A 26,308-nucleotide genomic window follows, 5' to 3' on the forward strand; every position below is an offset into this window, starting at 1 on the left:
TAATATACTTTTAAATTATAAAACCATCTGAAATTATTAGGGTGAACTCTGCACTAATTAAAAATAAATAATTTAAAATATATTATTTTAAAAGGTTTAAATAGCTTTAGTTAAAAATTTGGCATAAAATTTTACTGAAGTTTAATGTCTTTTCATTAGAGGAAAGAACAAACTATATTTTACACATTACTCAATTAAACCAATGAAGTATTTCCATTGTTCATCTATTTAAATTGAAAAACTATCAAGTATGAATAATTATTCAATTTTTCTCCTCTATCAGCCTTTTAGGTATCGTTTTTATTATTCTTTTAATGGTTACCCTAGAGATTACAATATGCATCCTTGACTTATTACAGTCTACCTTAAATTAGCTCTTTAACTACATCCACAAAATGCAAGCACCTTAGAAGAATTTAAGTACATTTTATATTTATTCCTTTCTGTGCATAAGTCATATATTTTGAAGATATATATATATATATATATATATATATATATATATAGGCTCAGGACATTATTATTGATGATTTTTAAGTGAGACAAAGGTATAATTTCCTTTACATTTATTTTTTATTAATGAATTACCACTATTTTATATCCTTGTTAATATTTTGACATATATGATTTCTCCCCTCAGGTCTGGTCACTGTAGCTCTTCCACCACAAAACATCAAATTTTATTCATTTTACTTGCTTCATTACCCCTGTCAATGTTCTCAGTTCTTTCTAGTGACTTCTTGCTTCTGTTTAGCATGATTTGCTTTCAATTTGAAAAACTAGCTGTGATATTTATTGTACTGTAGGACTGAGGACAATTCATTACTACAAATTCTATGTTCCTGACAAGTTTTTTTTTATATATCCTTCAATGAAAGTTATTTACTATACAGGGAATTCTAGAGGAGAAAAAGGAGACTTTGTCCTTTTAACTTTAAATTTTTGTTTGCAGTGTGAAGTAGTGCTTTAATTCCATTATTTTCATGTGGTTGTCATTTTTCCCAGCACCATTTATTGGAGAGGTTGTCCTTTCTCCTTTGTGTACCTTTACTCTATCATACATTACCTGTCCATATAATTGTGATTTTATTTCTGGAGATGACTTCCTTTTATCCATTGACCTGTTTATCTATTTTTATTAAAATGCCTTAATGGTTTGATTACTACAGCTTTGTATTATACTTTGAAGTCTGAAAGAGTGATGACTCTATTCTTTTTTGTCAGAATTGCTTTGACTATTTGAGGACTTTTGTGGTTCTATACAAATTTCAGTAGTACTTCTATTTCTTTGGGGAATTACATTGGTATTTTGATAAAGAGTGTGTTGAATTCATATATTACCTTGGGAAATATGGCCATTTAAACAATGCTAATTTTCCAACTCATGAGCAGGGAATAGCTTTCCATTTTTTGTTGTCTGATTCTATTTCTTTTAATAATATTTTATAGTTTTTGCTCTATAACCCTTTCACCAGATTTTAAGTTTATTACTACATTTTTTATTCTTTCATGAAACTATTAAAGGTTTTGTTCTCTTGACTTCTTTCTCGTCTAGGTCATTGCATATGGGAATGCAAATAATATTTGTATATTATTTTCTGCCCTGTCACTTCACTTCAAGTTGGACTGCCATACACAAAGGCATAAAACCAGACCATTATATTATACCATGCAAAATAAGCACAAAATGGATTAAAAACTTGGATATAAAACCTGAAACAATAAAATATTTAGAAGAAAATATAGCCCAAACACTCTGCAACATTGGTGTCAGTGATGTTTTTGGGGACATGAATTCAATAGCAAGAGAAACCAAAGCAAAATAAAGAAATCAGATTACATCAAGCTAAAAAGATTATTCATAGTGAAAGAAACTGTCTTAAAATTAAAGACACCCTATTTAGTGGGAGAAAACATTTGTACATCACATATCCAACTATGGTTAATAGCTAAGATTTTCAAAGAACTCATATAATTCAACAAAAAGAAAACAAATAACACAATCAAAAGTGGCCAAAAGAGCTAAATATATTTCTGCAAACAAGACATAGATGATTAACAGGCATATAAAAAATACTCATTATCACTTAACAACAGGAAAATGCAAATCAAAATCTTAAGTAAATATACCTTTCATTTGTGAGACAGACCATATCAAAAAGACTTGAACAAGTGTTGGCTAGGTTGTGGAGAAAAAATAAATTTTGCAAATTTTCGGTAGTAATGTAGACTATCCTTACCATATGGAAAATAGTGTGGAAGCTTCTCAAAACATTCAATCTGCCATGTTAATCCTACAATTACACTCATTGGTATCTAGCCGAAGAATAGAAAAACACTAATTCAAACGGATATATGAAATCCTTTGTTCATTTTGTAAGATATTAAAGAATTAGGCATAACAAGACAGCAGCCATTTTAAGGAAAACAGACATTTTAAAGGGCACAGCTATGCCCTAGTTTCGTTTCAGGACAAAAACCGCAAGACTGGGGTAAAAACAACAAGAGAAGGGTAAAGGAAAGTTAACTAGTGCCAAGGAGAGATACCCAATCAGGCTGAACTCAGTCCCTGGTGTGGAAAGTCCCCAAAAGCCTGTCAACAAGGTATAAAAACAGCTTGTTGGGAGGGGGTTCCTCTCTTAACCTGATGAGACTGCTGTATCAGTACTCCAGGCAGAATTGGGCCCTAGCTTAAGCTAGCAGTAAAGCCTTTTTGCCTTTGCATCTCCGGCTCCGTGTGGTCTTTGGGAACCCCAGATGGAGTTGAGGTGCCAACTCCTAACAATTTCAATATTATTTACATCAGCCAAGTTATGGAAACAACCACAACTTAAGTGCCCAAGAACAGATGAGTGAATTAAGAATATACAATATGTATGTGTATACACACACACACACACAAACACAGACACTGTAATACTATTAAGCTATTAAAAAAAAGAGGAGATCTTGCCATTAGTGACAACATGGATGGATGTGGAGGCTATTTGGCTAAGTGAAATATTACACAAAAAGAAAAACAAATGCCTATAACATTATTCATGTATGGAATATAAAGAAACAAAAGAAAGGAACAGGCAAAACTAAACTGAAACAAATCCTTGAAATCAACTATAGTTTGAGGCTACTTAAAAAGAGAAGGTGGAGCATGAGGCATAAAGGGGAGAAAGGCTGAATGAACTATGGTGAAATTTTTTCCCTAAATCAGACACAGTGCTATAAACCAATGTTACCTCAAAAAATGATATAATTTAACAAAATATTTTCAAAATATGTATTTTTTAAGTTTTATAATTTTCATTGAAAGGTCAATACTTAATTTGCTTCTGTTCCTTTGAATATATTTTTATCTTATTATTTCATTGCTTCTTTCCAACAGAAGTTAATGTAATATAACAGTATAAATTTACCATTTTATATTTCCTATTTAGAGTTCATGTAGCTTCTTAAATCAGTGGGTTGGTACATCACATTAATATAGAGAAATTCTCAGCTACTATCTCTGAAAGTATTGCTTCCTTACATTTTTTTCCCTCTACTTTCCTGGGAACTTGATTTTCATTGCTATAGGGTTATTAATTGTTTCATGTATTTCTTTTGTCATTTTTCACTTTCTTTTCTCTCTGTATTTTATTTTTGATATTTTCTTTAAAGTTTGCTTCCTGCTCACAAAACTTCTCTACTGCTTTGCTCAGTTTGTTGTTAAATCCATCCGATGTGGGGCCTCCCTTGTAGCTCAAGGGATTAAGTCTCAGCACTATGAAGCTATCGCCGGCAACTGTAGCACAAGTTTGACCCTCTGCTGGCTAGGGAGCTACCCCCATGGTGCAGCAGACCTCTCCTGCCTCACCTCCTGCTCCCTTAGCAGTGTATTTCAGTCAATCTGCCTGTTTTGCTCCCCACTCTGTCACTGGTTAATCCTCTCACTGCCCTCCACCCCTGCACCTCTGGCTTATACCTGGTTCTTATATGCATGCATAAACAAATCTTTTTAAAAAATCCATCCAATAAATTAATAATTTTAGATATTTTTTCAGTTCTAAAATGTGTTTTTTTAATGAATTTGAATTTGCCATTGAAATTTTCAATCTTTTCCTCTAATTCACTATTTCCTCAATTTTCTTAAATGTATTATTTATATTTAAAGTTCCACTCAATCAACTTCTTCAGTATCTTTTCCCAATGTCTGTTTATTTTATTTTGTTGTGTGGTCCTGTGTTTGTGATATTTAGCTTGTCACTCAAACTTATGTTGAATTTTGGACATCATGACTAAGCATTAGAGATGTTTAATTTTTATTTTGGCTAAGCAGAGAGAATACAGATGAAACATCTTGAGCCTATCAGGGGTTGGTTTTAGGCTTTCGTAGAGCTGGTGTATTTCAGTTTTGCACTTACTTCTAATACATGCCCTTTTCTCTGGTTTCTGGTTTTAACTTCTAGGGTTAGCTTTATATCTAGTGTTTTACCCTCTGAGATTTCTGTTGAAAGTCTAAGATATTAGGCACAGCTCCTAAAATCACTATTCAGTACAGTAAGCTTATAAATATTTCTATTGGGCTTTGGAGTTGTTCTCCTTGGCTACAACTTAGGCTCTCCAAACAATTTCAATAATATTATATGCAGATTTGTGGGCTACTGTACGGTTGGTCTCTCCTTTCCAGTCCATTGCCTCACAAGTCCCAGCTCCTTTCACTTTGCTGAACCTTGTCCTCTTTCTACTAAGATGTCTGCTTTTACTTATTTTGTTTTATGTATTTATATATTTATATTTTATATATTTATATACATATATATATTTACACACACAGGTGTGTGTGTGTGTAGGGTCAGAATGGGTACAGAGTAGGTTATCTATGATCCAGCAGACGGGTAGAGGAGAGTCCTGGAGCTCTCAGTGGGTTTCTCAGGCTTTTACTGAGCTGTACATGTTGTGTGGCAAACAGGTACATGGCAGGCAAGGGTGTCTGGGTGCCAGGAGGCCAATAGGCCTCCAAGCCCCAGGCAAGTCTTCACTGGCTTCTTTCTTCTCTTCTCACTCCTGCTTCTCTCCAGCTTCTGCTTCTCTTGATGACTCTATCAATCCTCCTCCCATGGCCCACAGAAGTAAATCAGCTTACAACAATGTAACAACTGCCAGTGGCCCCTCAGGCAGGGCAATGGTAATGGTGGGAAGGCAGAAAAGTCTGAAAACCATTTACCAAAACATTTACCCTACAACCCACCCCCTCAGGGCTTTCTGCCATACAATCTACATATATACAATTTTCCCTTAACAAATATATACACTGTAACCATGGCCCACAAAAGAAAATACAACTGAATACATAATGATAAAACAACACAACTGAATACAAATAATTCCAGGCAGAAAACCAGCTTAGTGGCAAAAGACAATTACTGGCACCAGCAGATGATCCACCAAATCTGCTGCTGAAGGCACTGCTCATTTGTGGGGGGGGGGGGGGGGACCATCGGGTTGTGGTCTCTACCAAAAGCCACACATTGCATGCACTCACTCTTGGATTGGCGATCCTGTACTCTTTGGGGGTAATCACCCAATCCTCAGGGTTTTCTGTCTGCGGTCACTCCAACACTCAGCTTTCATAGCCACCAATGCAACATGCAGACCCCTGCACTCAGGCCAACCCTTTGCACAAGCACATCCGTGGATACAAGCTCCACATGCGGCCTCCCTCAGCTCCCCTCTTTGGCTGTGGGCTCCACCACAAGCCACGTTCCCCTCCCGTCCCCCAAGGAGGAGTTCCTCAACTCCTCACGCTTACTCAGCAATGAGCAGGGCATCACCCCTAGGGAATTTTAAGAGACTCACTGGCCTTCCTTAGCAGACTTAGGCTGCTTAGCAGCCGCTCAGGGCTTCCCAATCTCAGCACCAGCTTTTGCCTTTCTAAGTTGTCTTTTTTCCTCTGCCTAGCTGCTGGGCAATATACAGTCTGCTTTTGGCCATCAAAGCCAACTGGCCACCCCCAGATTCCCATCTCCTGGGGTGTGCGAACAATACCATCATCCCCCAGGGTCCCCAAAACAGAACATTACCCTGTTAAAGTTCCTCCACCTTCTGGTGGTGCGGCAGCCTCTGCCGCTGAACACCAGTGAACTTACTGGAAAGAGGGAGGCTTTCACTCAGACACATCAGAGTGAGTAAGACCCCCTTCCCCTGTGCGCTGGACTGGACAGTCAATGACGGGTAAGATCGGGGGCAGACTAAAGAAGGCACTGGCCAGCCTCATGTCTGTGACTCCTGACGACCTAAGACAGGCGCAGTCCCCAAGGGGCTTCACCATGATAAACTTTGGCATTCAGATCAAACAAGGCCCACATGCCTATAAGCCTAATTTAGGCAACAAGCCCACAGTAATTAACCCCTCCTTTGATGGAAACAAGGCTGCTAAGAACATCACCTGCAAACAAGCCTGATGGAATTACCTACAAAGCAGTTTTACCATTAATCAGATAGCCATTGTTTCAGAATAAGTAGCAACCTAGCAACCTGTCTATAATCATACTACTTTTTCATTTACTTTGCTTTTTCTTTATATGTGTACAATCAGTTTCAGGAAATGCATGATAAAGAAAATAGTGTGTGGCAATAGTAGTTTTATAATAATCATAATACTTCTCACATGAGACAACACCATAAAAATCAAAATGCTTACGTAGAGAATATATTGCTCGTGATCACTAAAAGTAGAAGGTGCCAGTAGGTAAATATCAATGCTTTTTGATCATTGTGGTTTTGGGATACGAATCAAGAAAAGCTAGCTTAAAGAATGCTGTTCTGTGTAAGCAAAAATGATTGTGTAGATTCAGTACCTGGAGATTGTTTACTGTGCCATGTCATGGAACGGCGATCACATGCACATGAATAACAAAGTAAATGTCTCATGCCTTACAAAGTATTTTATGCTGAGAAAGAATTAAATTGTATGAAATCATCTATTGTTAAAAAAGGTATAAAAGTGTATGATGATTTTGAGCAAATTACATTCAGATCTTCACTCTTGAAGTGTGTCTGTCTGTCATTTATGTGTCTGTCTGTCATTTATGCGCCGATTCCTTGAGCATCCTCACAGTTTCTCAATCCTGAGACAGTCCTGCAAGTCTACCGCTGCGCTGGTCCGCGGCATGGTGGGACTATAAGCCCAAGTCCATCAGTCTTTTCCTGCATTAGCACTGGGCAAGCTCCAAATTCTGGTCCTTTCTTTCCCAACGATTCTGCTACCTCAGGGGTCATGGGCTGGTCCTCTTGGGCATCTCCTCCCCCAGGCAAGGTCTTGTCCTGCAGCTCCTGGACCTTGTCCTTCTGTGCTGCAGCATCTCTAGCTCTTCCAGCAGCTCATGGACTCTGGTCTCTAGCTGTGCTGCCATGGCACGTCCAGCATTGTCACAGGCAAACACAGTCTGCTCCTCAATCCCTCCTGAGGTCTTCTGAGGGCTCAATACCCATCTGCTTCAAATTATCCTGCCGACTTACTTCAATTGTAGTGGCGGGATGGGTACAGAGCAGGTTATCGATGATCCCGCAGACGGGTAGAGGAGAGTCCTGGAGCCCTCAGTGGGTTTCTCAGGCTTTTATTGAGCTGTACATGTAGTGTGGCAAACAGGTACATGGCAGGCAGGGGTACCAGGGGGCTAGGAGGACGGTAGGCCTCCAAGCCCCCAGGAAGTCTTCACTCTTAGCTTCTCTGGCTTGTTTCTTCTCTTCTTGCTCCTGCTTCTGCTTCTGTTGGTGACTATATCAATCCTCCCATGGCCCACAGAAGTAAATAAGTCAGCTTACAACAATGTAACAACTGCAAGTGGCCCATCAGGCAGAGCAATCCTAATGGTGGGAGGGCAGAAAAGCCTGAAAACCATTTACCAAAACATTTACCCTACAGTGTATATCCTTCGCTAAGGAGTTGTTTGTGTAACACAAACAATGCTAATACATGGGACCAAAAAATTTCTTAAATGTGAATAATTGTGCACGAGTAAATATCTATTCTCAATATATTTTACATTTTCCTACTACACTTTCTCTGATATGGTGTTTATAAATATTTTTCTGTTGTAAAGCTGAAATAGTGAGATACAGTTTTGCTTTTGTTTTATAAATTCAGTATCCACAGGAATTTATATTTAGTTTCATTTTTTAAAGATAATATGAATGTGGTTAGATTTATTCACTTAAGGCTTAAGACTAATGCAAAGTAGAGAAGATCATGGAAAAAATGTACCTCCAGTGCCACATAATTGCTTACCTACTTGAACAGGAGCAAAAATGAAACAAAATTCTCTAAACATTTTTTATGGTTTATTTATTTATGCATACAAGAACTGGGGTACAGGCCAGAGGTGCAGGGTTGGAGGGCAGTGAGAGGATTCACCAGAGACAGAGTGGGGAACAGAAAAGGCAGATTGACTGAAATACACTGCTGAGGGGAGCAGCAGGTGGACATGAGAGGTTCTGCTGCGCCACGTGGGTAGCTCCTGACCCACCAGGAATTGAACTGGCACTGCAGTGGCTGCAAATAGCTTCATAGGTTGTTTCTTAACCCCTTGTGCAAGCAGGGAGGCCCCTCTCTCTTAAAAAAGAAAATGAAATGAATCTGGTAAGGTTATGGCAGAGTGAAGTTGGCCTTGCCTCTTTCATAAATTTATAAATAATTTGCAGCAAAACAAACTCAGTAACTCTCAAAATATAAAGTGATGACTATAGCATATACCAGGAGCAACAATTCAGTGGAACAGGGCAGATGAAACTTTAATTGAAATGTATTTGTTGTGATATCAGAGCAGTACAACTCAAGAGGGGAAGGGCAGCTGCCATCCAGAGCACCCCTACAGTTATAGATTCAGAAGCAATACCCACTCTGGGGACCTTGGAGACCTGGCACTGCTGGATAAAAGAATGCACAGAGTTAGTGTCTAGGATTGAGAACTCTGGGAGTAGTGGTACAGAATAAAGATTGCGGCTTAAAACCTGAGGCTCCCAATGCAGAGCAGCTGGAGCCCAAACCAGGACAGAGAGACCGGTAGGATCACCTTTATCTACTCATAGAAGCAACTATTGCTTGTAACCTGGTGTAGGGTAATTGTGTTTATTTCTAAAACTTGCTATTCACTCACTGTTGCACATATTAGTTGTTGAATTTCAGAGTGGTTGAACTAGTTAGGGTATAATTGCATTTATGGGAATATGGTTCAAATGAATACTGAAAGGGTGTATCTCATCTGTGTGCTTCAAAGAAATACTATAACATCTCATAATTTCAAACAGATTAATATTTTTTAATAATGAACTATTCCATTTAGCCATACAATTTGTTTATGATTTCATTAACAGGATTTTGTCATATTGCCTATATTGTACATACCTAAAATCTTAGGCAGCATTGTAATGAATATTTGGGCAAGCATGTAATGTACATTAAGAATCAATTTTAAGGATTTTTCTTTTTTCTTTCTTTTTTTTTTTTTTTTTTTTTTTTGGTGGGACTCTGGCCGGTGGCTGGGGAAGGAACAGGCGCTGCAGAGGCTGCGGGCAGCCCCGTAGCCCAGCGCTCAACCACTGCGCCACCAGGGGAGGCCCAAGGATTATGCTTTTTAATGTTATGCCAGTGTCAATGGAATGTTTGGAAATAGGAATTGTCTATGGAAAACACAAAGTATCAAGAAATTTAGTTTGTTAGCTGACACTGTTTAATAAAGAATAATTTCCTTAATAGCAAATTATTTAAAAAATTTGTTATATAATAGGTGATTTTAAATCACTTGTGGGTAACTCTATTGTAATAGACCTATTACCTTTAACAAAATTTTAAAGATATAAGGTCTCATATTGGTTCCTCCTTGTGGCGATGTTAACATAAATCTCCCGAAACATGAGTTATTAGCATTGTCATCTTGGTAGCATTATCAACATGTTTTATAGTTCTCAAAAATCATTTATTTATTTATTTATTTATAATTTTGCCTTAGAGTGTTTTACAATCTGAAAACACTAAATTTCAGCTAGTATTATTCATATAGTATTTTATTTCTTTCATTGGTGTATGCAAATATTAATTTAAATTAGTTTAAAGATTCTCATGTGTTCTTTCCGAAATGAGTGAAATAATAAATAGCATATATGGGGAGATGAGATAATAATAAAAAATATGTGTTTTACATGCTACTATTGGTTACTTCATTTTTATGAACGCTGGAACTTCCAAAGCATTTTCCTGTGTCTTCAAATAACTTTAATGGAAATATGAACATAAAGAACTTATTTTCCTATGTGCTTATTGATGTGCTTTTAATTCTAGGAATGTGATTATCCAGAGACCCTTGATTGTTAGCATTTTAACTAGTTATAGAACCAAAACTTAAAAAAAGGTATTTTTCAGTGTGATATGAAGTGATTTTCTTCAACCTTCAACCTTGTCTAAAGATAGATTTTGTTTAGGTAGCACATACTGAAATAGATCCATGTAGGGTTGTCTTAAAATTTCGTTTTAAAGAAAACAAATATGAACTTCTTTTTTCCAGTCCAGCCTGCAAGGGGCTTGAAAGTCATCACAGCATCTGAAAGTCATCACTGCATCTTAGCAAATAAATAGCTAAATAGGCTGAAAAATTCAACAACTCTTCTTAGATTGATCAAAAATGTGAGGTCGTAGGGCAAACTACTACCTCCCAAATTAGGCAGCTATGTAGATGAATAAGGAAAATCACAGTTTACCTGGAAGAACCTCTCCAGTAACCTGTGTCAACTTCCTTTTACCCAATACCTGGGGTCTATTTTTTAAAAAATACGAAGACAAAATTCTAAAGACTAAAAGATTTTTCAAGAGACAGAGCAAAACAAGATTCAATGGCAGAGGTGTTAGAAATACCACACCAGGAATTTAAAGCAACTGTGATAAATACACCCCATGTTCAAAGGATAAGATAGACCACATTCAAGAACAGATAGACAATGTAAGCAGAGACATCAAAGTTCTAAGAATGAATACAAAAGATGTGTATTTTGCTGGTAGGTGTGGTATGGCAGCATATAGCTGAAGAGGTGGTATATGATTCTATGTTTTTGAAGAATATACAATATTGTATACAAACATTACCTTAATTATTTTTCTATTTTTTTAGTTACCTTAATTTAAAATATTGTAAAAAAGTTAAAAGATGTGATTAAAGATATTGTAACAAAAGAATGAAGAATGTCTTTCACGGAATTATAACTTGACAAGTCATATATATCTCAATACAAACTTCCAAACCAGTAAAGAGGGGGGAAAAAAAGGCGAATTGAATATCCAAGAAAAAAGCCACTAGAAAAAAAGGAGAATTGAATATCCAAGAACTAAGGGACAGTTTTAAAAGGTGCAATATGTGCGTAATATGAATACTATGACAGAGAGAGAAGGAAGCAGATGCAATATTTGAAACAATACTGACTGAAAATATCCCCTAATTAGTGATACCAAACAATAGAACAAGGAAGTTCAGAGAACACCAACCACGACAAATATGAAGGAGAACTACACCCAGTCATATCATATTCAAACTTCAGAAAATCAAATAGAAAGAAAAAAATCTTGAAATAGGTCATTGAAAATCCAAGGAGGAGCCAAAATAGAGTTAGATCCAATTTTTCCTCAGAAATTGTGTGAGCAAGAATAGAGAGCTGTGAAATATATAAAGTGTTGAGATTAAAAAAAATGACTATTAACCTAGATTTCTGTATCCTGTGAAATTAGCTCTCAAAACTGGAGGAGAAATAAAAACTTTCTAAGTAAAAAAAAAAAAAATTGAGAATATTTCTTGTCGTTAGACTTGACTTTCAGATATGTAAGATGTTTTTTCAGTGAGAAGAATGATATTGGTCAGAAACTCAAATCTACATGAAACAATCATCAGAAAAGGAATACATGAGGATAAAATAAGAATTGAATTTTCATATTCCTAATTAATCTAACAGCTAACTTTGTTCAAAATAATAATGACCACAATGCATTCAATTTTGTATACTTAGTTATATACACACAAATAAGCATATATATATATATATATACATACATATACATGATATATAATCACTTCCAGAAAGTAGAAACAGAGAATTCATCCCAATTCATCCTATTAGTTCAGCATTATCGTAATTACAAAGTTAAGAAGGAATTATAAGAAAAAAACCAACAAAACAAAAACTATAAACCAGGTTCTCTCATGGATATAGATGCAAAAATCTTTAACTAAATATATACAACAGTGTATGAAAAGAATTATGGGAAAAAAAACAAGAGGGACTTATCTCAATATGCAATGCTGATTCAACATTCAAAATTCAATTAATGCAATCCATCTTATTAATAGGCTAAAGAAGAAAAATCAAGTGATCATATCAATAGATAAAGATCTCTTGATAAAAGACATCTTTTCATTATTAAAATTCTCAGCACATTAGGAACAGAAGGGAACTTCCTAAATTTGTTGAAGAATATTTATTAAAAACCCATAGCTGGGGCCTCCCCTGGTGGCGCGGCGGTTGAGCGCTGGGCTACGAAGCTGCGCACAGCCTCTGCAGCGCCGGTTCAATCCCGGGGCCACCGGCGAGGGTCCCAAAAAAATTAATTAATTAATTAATTAATTAAAATAATAAAAAATAAAAACCTATAGCTAACATCAAACTTAATGATGAGAAATTAGAGCTTAATATGGTGATGATTCACATGGATATGCTGGTGGGAGAACTACAGGGACTACATCTGAGGAGAGAAACCAATTATGGTACAAGAACAATGACTTAAGAAAATAAATAACTAAATTTAGAGATAAAAACCCCTAGATTTTGGTTAAGTATATAATTATAATTAAGTATATCAGAATGTCTATTTAAGTTGCATGTATGTATATTTACCTTTATCCATCGATCTATATCTATCTAACCTCATAAAGAGTATTACAGAAAATTAAAAAAAGGAAAAATAGAGATTTCCACTAAGATAAAATATCTCTCCTTGTTACTTATTAGTAACATCATACCAGAAGACTAGCAAATGCAATAAGACAAGAGAAAGAAACACATGCTATGCAAACTAGGAAAGAAGAAATAAAATTGTCTTTGATCACAGATGATGTGATCACATTGAAGAAAATCCAAAAGAATGAACAAAAAACTTCTAGAACTAATAAGTGATCACAGCAAGCTTGCAGGATATGTTAAATGTACACGTGTTTATTATTTTTCTCTTTGAAATAATGAGATAATTTTGTCACATTAAGGATATTCAATTAAAAGTTATTATTCATTAAATGTTTACTCATTTAAAAGGTACCTCAAAGCCAATGTTCATGCTTATTTAGTAATTTGGGGGCATTTATATCGATTTTTATATGATTATCAACTTTTATTAATAAACCAAAACTATAGGTTTGTTGTGTCTAAGGTTTTAAGATGAATGTTGGTTTTTTGATGAAAGCAATGAAAACCAGACAGACTTAATGATATAATTGGTAGGTGAATATAAAACACACTAGCAGAAACAAACAAACAAAATTCTGATGCTTAATTTGTTGTAAGCATAATTACTTGTGCTCAAACAAATGTTGAACAAAAGCAGAGGAATTGATGCATTGCCAAATACTGCTTTTCCCCAAGATGAAAATAATTTTTTACAAAGAGAAATTATACATTCTATGCTGCTCAGTTCTAGCTGTGATAATATCAGTTACCATATGGAGCAGACCAGAAAGAAACGTGTTTTGTCTTTGTTGTTGTTGTTTCTAATTTGAAAGATAAAAGTTCATTCATAACATACAAAAGCATATATTGCCTTGGAAAACCCAGGCTGTAACTTTTCAATGCCAAAACAACTAGATTAAAATGAATAATACAGTCAATTAACTAGTTGTTTCATCTGCATGAACCCAAACTACCTGTCTAATTGGTTGACTCAATTCATTACTTTTATTTTCACTGTATAAGTAAAGCTTGTGGAAAAACAATCTCTGGATACCATAATGAAGATATTTCAACACCCCCTGGCATAACTAAATTAAAAAAAGAAGGCACAATCCTATAACCACTCAAGCTCCCCAGAAGTAATGGTATTTGTTAAAGCATGCATAAGTTTCCCTAAGATAAAGACTTAGTGAACTCATTCCCAATTCTTCAATTACATATTAACCATCACAGATTTAGACACAGAAGCTAACAGAGAAAAAGAGAACTGGAATCTGGAAGTAAAATACAAGGATATTTGTTTCTTCTCTCTGGCCTTTCCACTAACATTCAATTCTAAGCATGGTTGAAGAGTGTTAAATTAGAAGTCAGAAGTGAGAGTTGAGAATTGATGAATTCATGTATGGGCCAATATATATGTCTGACAACAAGTTATTCATAACGGTTAAATAAAAAATACCTTTGAAGTATAAAATTAGAAAAGTAATAAAGTTAATTAATAACTACATTAATTAATGACATTATTTACTTATAAGGAGCTACTACAAAAAACTTATTGTGAAGTTAGTGATTTAGAAATCTTTCCCTAAAAGAATTTGAGAAAATTGTAAAGATTATATTAGCAGGGACTCTAGAATCAGACTTCTCAATTTATTGCTTTTACACTCACTAAATGTGATACTTTGGAAACTTCTTTATTGATCTAAAATTGCTCAGTTTGCTTATGTATTAAAAGGAAAGTTATAATACACTTAACTAATATATAGGATTGGTTGTAAAATTTTGAATATCATCTGTAAAATTCTAACACAATGCCTGGCAAATGGAAAACAATAAATATAGTGACTGTTATATTGACCTATTTGAAGTTTTAGTCTGGTTTTTCTCAATGAAATTCTCTTGACCAATAAGCCCTGCATTCTGTTGCATTCTGTTTTATGATACTCTCTTTTGAGCAGGATTTTTTTCCACTTTAAATATGCAACTCCAAGTTTTCGCAAATACAATACAATAAGATGGCAAGGCCTTTTCATTTATTCATGTTTTTATTTTTTCTAGTATTCATTGAGGGACTTCCATGAGCCCTTATTTGCTAATTCTAACTTGCAAAATAAATAATTGTCCATTAGGAAGATCACATGTGGGGCCTCCCCGGTGGCGCAGCGGTTGAGCTCTGGGTTGCGAAGCTGCCCGCAGCCTCTGCAGCGCCGGTTCGATCCCCGGCTGTTCCCCGGCCACTGGAGGAGGGTCCCACATGGCGCGCAGACCCCTCCTGCCGCCCGCTGCTCCCCTCAGCAGTGTGCTTCGGTCCTTCTGCCTGCTCTGCTCCCCACTCTGACTCTGGTGAATTCTCTCACCCTCCCGTGCTTCTGACTGTACCCAGTGCATGTATAAACAAACAAACAAACAAACAAACAAATAAATAAAACACGCCCCTATTAAAAAAAAAAGGAAGATCACATGTGAGAAGACAAGAATGCACCAAAATTCAGCTACTTGATGATAACACTGAAATCATGAAAATATCTAAACACATACACACAAAAGCATGTGTACATACGTGCACAAATACATCATATACACCTTTCATAATAGAAATTATTGCACACTGAATTTTTTTCAGAGTGTAAGTATTTATTTTTTAAATTTTTGAAAAGTATTTTATATTATTGAAATAAATTAAAAAGTTATATAGTCATATGGAGATAAAATTTATTTAGCTAAATCCCTTTAATGTAAATCTACTATGAGGAAATGTCATACATGAAATATCTGTATAATTTTTTTAGTTAAGGTTTTTAAAGAAGAATTATTAGGTAAAGTGTTTGAGTCTTTGAAGGATTTTGGTATATACTGATTACTGACTTCCCATGAAGTTTGTGCTTGTTTACTCTCTTATTAATGTGAGATATGTCATCACTATCCAAAATTAATCTGTTTCTCAAATAAGAGGATTGTGTGCTCCTTGTTATTGCCATGTGCTGTACAGAAGAATCCCTGTTATTATGAGTGTGTTTGTGGGTGTGTGTGCATTCCTGTGATTTGATAGCTTACAAGTGGATAATTATTTTGGTGGATTCTTTTTTGTGTGGTGCCTATTCCAGTGAGACATGTATAATTTTCAACATGTTGACTTCAGCCTTTGGTCTTTGGAATGTGAATGTTATGTACTGAGCAATACCTTCAACAGTTATTGTGTGCCACCTTTGTCACTCTTTCCCTTTGGCAAAATCCACCACTTTATCATGCATCTGAGAAGGAAAAGGCTAAGTGGAGAAGAACAGGACCATTGTTCAATTGTGATATGAATTTTGTAAGCCTCTAAAATTTTGGCGTTTTTATCACAGTACAGAGATTGCATTACAGTGTTGATTTTGTAATTCCCTTGCTTATATAGGACAATAACATTTTAAAACAAAATATTTGCTTTATTTTTCTTTTTTAACAATTTATTTATTTAGGTGTACAAGAACTGGGGTACAGGCCAGAGGTGTGGGGGATGAGAGGATTCACCAGAGACATAGTGAGGAACAGAACAGGCGGATCTACCGAAATACACTGCTGAGCGGAGCATCGGACAAGTCAGGAGAGGTCTGCTGCGCCAAGTGGGAAACTCTCTGGCTGGGGATCGAACTCGTGCTGCAATGACTGCGGACAGCTTCATAGGTTGAGTCTTAACTCCTTGCACCACCAGGGAAGCCCTGTTTTAGTTGTTATTAGGCACCTTTCTACTGTTAAAATTTTTTAGTTTACTTTTTTTGCTTTCAAATTTAATTTTTTTTTACCAAATCTGAGACATTGTTTAACATAGTTATAGTTTGTGCAATTCTATTTTAAATTGTATATGCTAATATTAAATGTATCAATGTTATTTTCTCTTTCAAAATCATTTCTTCCTTGCATTAACTTTCAACCTTCATCCCTTTATTTTCCTTTTCTAGTGATTTGGAGAGGCACATATTCTTATTTAATTCAGTTAGCAACTTGAAAAAAATTTTAAGTACAAATACTTACATATATATTTTTCTTAATACCAACCTTAAAACAAATATTATCTATTTTCTCCTAACATATCTAATAATATAAAGTTATATTGGATAGACAAGATTTTCTGAATTCCAGACGTCTGTGGTCAAAATCTAAAGCATATACTCTCAAATAATTCTCATTTTATTGATATAATTATCAGGAAATGTGGTTGTTTCTGACAAATGACATTCTTTTATCAGTCTAGATATATTTTCCTCATATGTTTTCAAGATTAACCACCTAATAGATATATGATTTGCAAATATTTTCTCATATTCCGTAGGTTGTCTTTTCATTCTGCTAGTAGTTTGTCTGGCTGTGCAGAAGATTTTAGTTTGTTTCCTCTTGTCTATTTTTGTTTCTGTTACCTGTGCTTTTTATGTCATTTCCATGAATTTATTGCCAAGGCCAATGTCAAGAAGCTCTTTTGTTATGTTTTGTGTTTTACATTTTCAGGTCTTATATTTAATTCTTTAAAATCTTTTGGGGGCCTCCCCGGTAGCACAAGGGGTTAAGATGCAACCTATGAAGCTATCTGCAACCAGTGCAGCACAAGTTTGATCCCCGGCAGAGAGCTACCTACATGGCGCAGCAGACCTCTCCTGTCTTGCCTGCTGCTCAGCAGTGTATTACAGTCAATCTGCCTGTTCTGTTTCCCCCTCTGTCTCTGGTGAATCCTCTCATCCCCCACACCTCTGACCTGTACCCCAGTTCTTGTATGCATAAATAAAATGAATCTTTAAAAATCTTTAAAAAAATAAAATCTTTTGGGTTGATTTTACATTGGTCTAAGTTAATGATTCAAATTTATATTTTGCATGTGAATATCCAGTTTTCCCATTCCCATAGATTTTATAGTATTTTTACAGTATGGTATTGTGCAGTTCCTAGTTTGTTAGGAGGATAGACCTTATGATAAGTTTCTTTTTTAAAAAAAAATTGTATTTGTGCATACAAGAAGTGGGGTACAGGCCAGAAGTGTGGGGGTGAGAGGACTCACCAGAGACAGAATGGAGAACAGAATAGGCAGATCTACTGAAACACACTTCTGAGGGGAGCAGAGCGTGAGTCAGGAGAGGTCTGCTGCACCATGTGTGTTGGCTGCCTGGCCGGGGATCGCACTTGTGGTGCAGTGTCTGAGGACAGCTTCATAGGTTGCATCTTAACCACTTGCACCATCAGGGAGACCCCGTGATAAGTTTCTTAACACACACACACACACACACACACAAACACACTAAATGATACAGGAATGGGTGGTGTGGAATATGTCTGTTAACCTTGGATATGGTGATGGTATCACAGGTGTTTTCTCATTTCCAAAATTAACAACTATACAAAAGAAATATACCTTGTTTGTATAACAATCATTCTTCAATGAAATTATATTAATGATTATTAATATATTATTATATTATAATATATAATTATTATATTATAATATATTATTATTATAATGAAATATTATTAATACTACAGATTGAAAACCAATTAGCCAATACCGAACCAAGAATTATTCAATGTCAGACTTACTACTCCTTAAAATAGTAACAGTTGTGACTACTGATAACTATAGGCGCCTGGAAGCTTCTATTAGAGTCTTTTTTAAAAAAAAAAAAATTATTTATTTTATACAAAAACTGGGGTACAGGTCAGAAGCGCGGGAGGGTGAAAGAGCGGGAAGCAAAACAGGCAGACAGAGCGAAGACACTGCTGAGGGGAGCAGTGGGCGAGGCAGGTGAAGTCTGCTGCGCCATGTGGGGTTTTCCCTGGCCGGCAGGGAATCGAACCAGCACTGCAGAGGCTGCAGACAGCTTCGCAGTGCGGCGCTCAACTGCTGCGCCACCAGGGAGGCCCTCTGTTAGATTCTTAAGGATAGTTTCTGGTTTTCAAAGTAGATAAAAACCTTTAAAATATTATCATACTTAGTGCATTTCTTGTATATAGGATATAATTTTCTACAAACTGTGCTCCCCTATTATAAATGTTTTGAATTTTAGGATTTAAAAAAAAAAATTTTTCTCCAAAATTATTTTGACCTTTCTTATTTATTTACCCATTCAGCCCACCTTGTTTTTGGGTCCAGGTTTTGATCTGTCTGATACCAACTACTTGAAAATATTAGACTTTTTAGTCTTCCTGGACTGCTTTAATCAGAACTCAAGCTTCATCTAGATTTGTTATGATTCCTTTTTGCTCATGATTAAAATCAAAGGACACAGCTACTCTGTCTCCTGAACACAGCCTCACCCTAGGAGATCAAATCAGAAGCAGAAAGTACTTTACTCCTCTAGAAGGGAAATGTGAAAATTTAACCAAGTTTATTTATTACCAAAGTGATATGGGTTATGAGACTTGGTGTTTTTAAATATCTATAGTGTTATTATGTAAAATAAAAACCAAAGAGAATAAGAATACTATAATTGAGACATTTTATTTGAACTTTAATATAGGGAATATTTTTCATTGTATAATGACTGATACATTCCCAAACTATAAATGGCCCCTCTTCTTGTAAGGTAACATGTAACTATGTCTTTGGAAATATTTCAGAAGAGACAGTATAATTATCTGTCAAAAATGTTTTAGAGAAGAATCTGAGCAGATTGGGCAAATTAACCAGATCAATGGTCATCAAGTCATGTGCTAAGGAACTTCAGAATTCTGCTGTGGGGGAAGTGCTCAAGCTGATTTCTTCCTCTTAAATCAGAGGTGCTACAATTTCCATCTGTTTTATATTTGGGGATCCATATATTATTTATGGAAAATAGTTTTGCTGGTATAATGAAGTTATCATTTACTGGGAAAGATAACATATTTTTTAGGTTTAAATTTTTTTTTTATTCTATTATTTTCATTGGAGTAATATTGGCTTACAATGCTGCATGTGATTTAGAGGTATAGGTTCATACCAATTCATTTCCATGTTACCACACTAACCCACCACAAATGTACAAAATACTCCACTCTAGTACAGAGGTCTCCCTTTCCCCTTTACTTCATTTTCCCTACATTTATTAATCTAATTATCTGTCCTTGGGCACTTAAGTTGTTTCCATAACTTGGGTTTTATAAATAGAGATGCAATGAATACAGAGTGAATAAATCCCTTCAAATTAACATTTTATACTCTTTGGGAAGACATGTACAAGTAGAATTGCTGGAAAATATGATAGATTTATTTTTAATATTTTGAAAACCTCCATATTCTTTTCCATAGTGCTGAACCAGTATACATTTCCCATCATCCCAATAATTCACGACACAATTTTAAGTGTCTGTGATTTAACATGCAATATGAATATGTAATGCTAAGAAACAATTTTAAAAACTTGCCATTCTTCTCCATTTATTACTTAATGACTTTATTTGAATACTATAATATAAATAAAAGTAGTTAATAGAATTTTGAGACAGGGTGGCAAATGCACCATGCATGACAATGTAGACACTGCCCAAAGCCTGTTTATGTGTTAGGAGATGTATTGAGAAGAAGAGTAACATAAACCAAAATTATAAATCTTTGCCATATGAAGAGGCAAACCAAGAATATGCAAAATACTTCTTACAAAAAAATTCAGGATATAAAGTATAATAGAGACGTGTCAGAAATTAATTAATAAAAATACTATGTTTTTATACTAAAGAAAATAAATTGCCAAGTTCATAAAGAAATTATTCCCTAAATATATACATATATGCAATATAGTCTGTGACTGTTCATTACTTCAGATACCCTTTAGAAATATTTAGATCCATTATGATTCAATTTTTAAATAATGTGCTTGTTTTCAAAGGAACCATCACAATATTTGTGGCAAATAAATTTTCCTTATAATCTGAAATGCTTGTAAACTATGCATTATACATTATGAAACAGCAAGATCTGGTCCCTCTTTACAAAGTTTGAAGGAATGAGAACTAGACTTTTATCCTGGTATACTTGAGCAGAAATTTCCATATGAAAAGCCATGATTGTGAATTGCAATATGAGCAAAATTCCCAGTTCCATAAAATGGAAACATTCAATTACTTAAGTATATTTGTCATAAGGAAAAAATAAAACAAGAATTTGACTCAGTATTTATTGAGTGCAGATGATAGACAGGAAGTATGGATGCTGGTTTCCATTTTCCTATTTTCTATTGGTAACATGAAACATTCTCAGTGGCTTTTCAGCTTCTGTGTGTTGCAGAATTTATACCATTCTGTGACTTAAGATAACTACGAGAATCTGGTAGAGATGAATAGCCTGTGTTTTTGCATTATGTTCTTTCATTAAGATTCATTCATTATGGTTCTGGCACTGTCTTTGCATACTTGGAAGTAATGAAGAATGGATTTAGGAAGTACCCATGTGTCCATAGGAATAAAATTCTATCTTGTGACTATATATGATTAAACTGTTGCTGTAGCAATGAAAAACTTATGTCCAAAGTAGGAATCTTAATATCCCATTTCAATGTAATTTGTGACAAGTCAATATAGAAATTTTGACACCTTTATGTAGGTTTAAAGTGGATTATCTTTCAGCAGAGATCCATAGCTTCCAGTAAATATGGTGGTGTACTAAAACTAATTTTAAAAATATGGTATTTTGCATGCATGTTTTATATCTTATTTTTTCCCATTTGTGTTTATGTAAAATCATTGGAAATTTTGGGCCAGGCCAAGTAGCATACTAAAAATAAGACCAAAAATATCATCTGTTTGATGGTCATTAAGTTTGCCATAGGTGCATTGCACAATCTTCTTCATGGATAGTAAACTTGGAAAGGCTAGATTTTAATATTAACCATGTTTGTCCTTTTTAAGCAAACATAACTTTAAGTGAAATATTCATAATACTATGAATAAAATGATAAAGTCATTATAATTAGTAATTTTATCTGTTTTAATGACCAACTTAAAAACTACACCACTAATGTGTCATTACATGGAACTGTTAGTGCTGTGAATGATTGTATAAGCACATGCATACATGCAATTAGTTTTTGTTATTAATTTATCAGTGCATATCAGGATAATAACCCATCCAGGCAACATCTCCAGAACATGTATTGATTGAGAATCTACCATTTATGTATCAGAGCATTATTACCCCTGGATATGGCATTTTTTTAAAGATTTATTTATTTATTTACACAAGAACCAGGGTACAGGCCAGATGCGTGGGAGGGTGAGAGGATTCACCAGAGACAGAGCAGGGAACAGAACAGGCAGACTGACAAAACACACTGCTGAGGGGAGCAGTGGGCGCAACAGGAGAGTTCTGCTGTGCCATGTGGGACCCTCACTGGCTGACTGGCCAGGATCGAACCAGTGCTGCAGAGGCTGCGGGCAGCTTCACAGCATGGCGCTCAACCACCTGCGCCACCGGTCAAATGTTACCTATGAAAGTAATAAGGTGCTTAATTACTATGCATAATTAAAAGAAATAAATATCTATGACTGAAACATTCAAATACATTTTATCAAAGAGATTACACTGAAATTTGGTTTAAAAAAATCAAAGAGCTTAGAGAAAGGGGGAGATAAATTGTGAAAGGAAAGTTGGGGGAGAAAACGTAGGTAAACAGTAAAGCAAAAAAATTCTAAAAGCAGTTCTCTAAAAACAGTTATAAGACTAAGTCAATGCCAGATGCTTTACAGTATTGTTCACCAAATCAAATCCAGCAACAGGTAAAATGGGAGATTTCAATACATACAGTTTAAATAGAGCTGCTTTCTAGGACCATTTTCTGCCTTTGAAAGGAGCAAAAGTATAATGTCTCTAGGACACAGTCTACATTGAAAATACCCAATCTAACAATGACATCCAACATGGAATGTGACACCCCAAATCTGACCAAAATATGCAAAGAAATCTATTTTATTTTTATGTTTATATGACATTTGAAAAATAAAAATTGTACTACTTCAAAGTGATTTAATAAAAATTATGCTATGTGATAAAAGTAATGTTTTCCATAGAAAGCTATCAGCCATTTTAACAACTATATTTCCAAATGTTCTAAATTCTTATTGGGGAAAAACACTTGTGAGCATAAGGATTGACTTAGTCAAACAATAATTTTGATTATTTTTTTAGGCATAAATGATATTGACTTGACATAAACATCTGGTTTGAGTGGATTTTGTTTTCTATGAATTTGGAATTTTTTTTTATTTCAAATGTAAACATCTGTATTATATGGTCAGGTAGTACTATGATGCACATGCTTTATTCCTCTTCAACTTTTGCTTGCCCTGAAAGTATTTTAGACAATTAAACTTTATGATAAGTGTCACCTTATCAGCCTATCTATGTCTTCACTTATTTAGTTATAATCAAGACTTGATCTGACACATAAAAGATGTTCTCATTATGTCAAAAAACTCTGGACTGGCACATTATTATGAAAATGACCCAATAATTTTACTTTTATGAGTAGCAGAAGAGCATTGTCTTTTGTCCCCTCCCCACTGACTCTATGTACCCTAAGAGGTAGCACATGCCCCACAATCCTCTCTTTTTTCCTTTGTTACTTTCCTTACCAGCTCCCACCCAGAGTTCAGCAGTAGCCAGATAAACACAATATACTCGGTATAAAAAATTTATTTTCTCTATTGGAACATGAACATAAAATCATTAAAATAATATTGTGTACATTTATCTTTTATTTTTTCTCAAAAAGCCATGAAATGATGATTTATCATCCCTCCCAAATCATTTAGTTATGAGTTTTTTTTTAAATGAATAAATAAGATGTAGAAATTAAAGAACCCAAGGAAGGAAAGGAATGAGGGAGAAGATGTTAGAGAAAAAAATTAAATGTTCTAAAAGATACTTGGTGCATTTTTTTCTTAGCAATCTCCAGTAATTCATTCAGGTTTATTGTCTTTTAATTTTTCTTAATATATTGTAGAAATAATATTTGTGAAATTATATGTTTATAGTATCAGACATATTAGTAGATCTTTATAATGCACTAAAATAGCTATAAAATGATGATTCAAAGCAGTTCATTTACTCCTGAATTTTGACATAGTGTAAGACATTATAATACCACTGCCATGAATTTGGTTGATTATAGACTCAATAACCACTTTGAATGATGCAGTTGCTTTTCTAAATAATAATGAAGGTAAAAGGAAGGAGAAAATCTCCTAATGGCTTTCTGAGGACAATTTTTAAAATTATATAAAGAGCAAATAAGGAAATTCTTTGTAACTGCTTTTGAAGGACATAAACCAAACATAATCAGAATTAGTCAACTACAGTTAAATTACTGCTGTCTACACAATAATAAACACATGTTTATGCAGCCAGACAGGCTCTGATTCCAGCTTATGTTTCCCTTTAGTGAAAGAGAAAAAGGCGCATGTTTCTACTTTGGGACGAAATGTACAAAATTAACAATATATAAAGACAATTCCCTAGTGTTAACTATCCTGATATTAGATAATGACTAGGGTCATTGTTTCTGAACTCACATTATAACACAAAACCATAAGCTATTATGTCTCTGGTTCATTGGAATAAAGGACAAGATTAACAAGGAATACAATGCAGAGAAGAGCCACTGAGGTAGGGATTTTTTTTTCTTCCAGAAGATGTTAGCTAGAATTTACTGAGGATTTTCCTCTGCTAGACACAATACTAAACAGTTTAAATCCATTATATCATTTCATGTCTACACTGTTACTAGCTAGTTACTGTAATTATCTGCTTTACAGGTGGCAAAATTTGACATCAGAGAGGCCAAATGGTGCTCCAGGTATCACAGCCAGTCAGTGGGAAAATGGGGGCAAAATCCACACTCCTGAATTTTGTTCAGAACTGGCTAGTGGTGCTGGTTCTGCCAATGCTTCCTGAGGACAATACCAGAGGGACCACAGCAGAGATGTTGGAAGAAAGTGCTGCTCACACAAGTTGGTCCTTTAGCAGAATTTTTGTGATGGTAAGAGAAGAGCAGACATTGAGAAATGGGATTAATTTATTCTGCTGTGTGCTATAAATATGCCATTTTGATGCATCCAGACATGGGTGGGATGATGGAAGTTTAGTCCCAGTAGAAGTCAGAAAACCCATGACCCCAATCCCTGTTCCATCCTTAAGAAAATCTCCCATTGAGAGAAGCAGGACTTCCTCTATGAAGGGAGAATCAAAGGTGTATACATAAGTTTTACCTCCCAGCACCACAGTCAGTACACACTGATAATCTTAGAATGACTGAACCATCTTATTATCTGCTTTGTACAAACTTTCAAGTATTTTCTCTCAAAATTTAGTTGGGCATGATTTCTGCTTTACTACATCAGTAATTGGGTATATAAGCTGCTAGTTGCACTGAATTTTCTGCCTTTGAATAAACTAGCTATTATGCCAGGTGAAGGTTCCAGAAGCTGGAGCCGAGAAAGTGCACCTGCCCAATGCCCCGAAGGTGTGGCATCAGCCCCACTGCAGCTGGGTACCCAGCCTGTCCAGCTGTGAAGACTCAGTCTCCTGGGTCCTGGGCTCCTGGGTTTAGCAGAGTCAAGGCTCAGGTTGGGTGAGTGTCTCAACTCTAAGAGCAGGACACCCATCCCCTCATTTGTATCCCAGACCTCTCCATTAGCATCAGCACTGGGGTCAGAGGTTACAGCACTTTGGAGGCCTCCAGGGTGCCTCTCAGCCTCTCAGACAGATTTCCCTGGGGGCTTGCTGCTGTTCTTGTTTTTTGTTTTTTTAAATAATAGGTGTCTGTTTATTTAAAAGAACTTTTTGATATATTAGGTGGCATCTATTTGAAAGATCTTTCATGCATCTCTTGCTACGGAGCAACCCTGATATAAAACCGGTTGCCTGGCAGTGGGTCCTCACCCATGTGCTTAAAAGGAACTTATTAATACTCCACTACAGGCACACACAAATGGTTAATAAAAGGTTTATTTACAAGGGAAAGGGAAATGAGGAAATGTACAACACAGGAGAAAATAGGGAAATAAAGTCTTTAATGCGTCCTACCTGATCCGCTGACCTGGAAACCCCAAAGGTACTCTGAGAGCTGGCGGAGCTGCAAGCTGGTGGCGAGCCAAAAAAAAAAAAAAAAAAAAAAAGGCGGGGGGGGGGAATCCCCCAAAACCCATGTGTCTGGTTTTATACCAGACCTGGCTGCTTAACCCCACCCTCAGGTTCCAGCAACCTTCCCTTTGGTGGTGATGGGATTTGTAGTTCCCAGTGTCTTGATGGCTTTGGTCTGGAGTGGGGGTGGGTCCACAAAGCCTATATGGGATTAGCTTCAGGACATCCTTTTTCCCCTAACACCCTGAGTTTATATTTGTTTATTCATTTGAAAGTAAACAT

This window comes from Talpa europaea (assembly GCF_964194135.1).
Source record: "Talpa europaea genome assembly, chromosome: 2".
Lineage (NCBI taxonomy): Eukaryota > Metazoa > Chordata > Mammalia > Eulipotyphla > Talpidae > Talpa > Talpa europaea.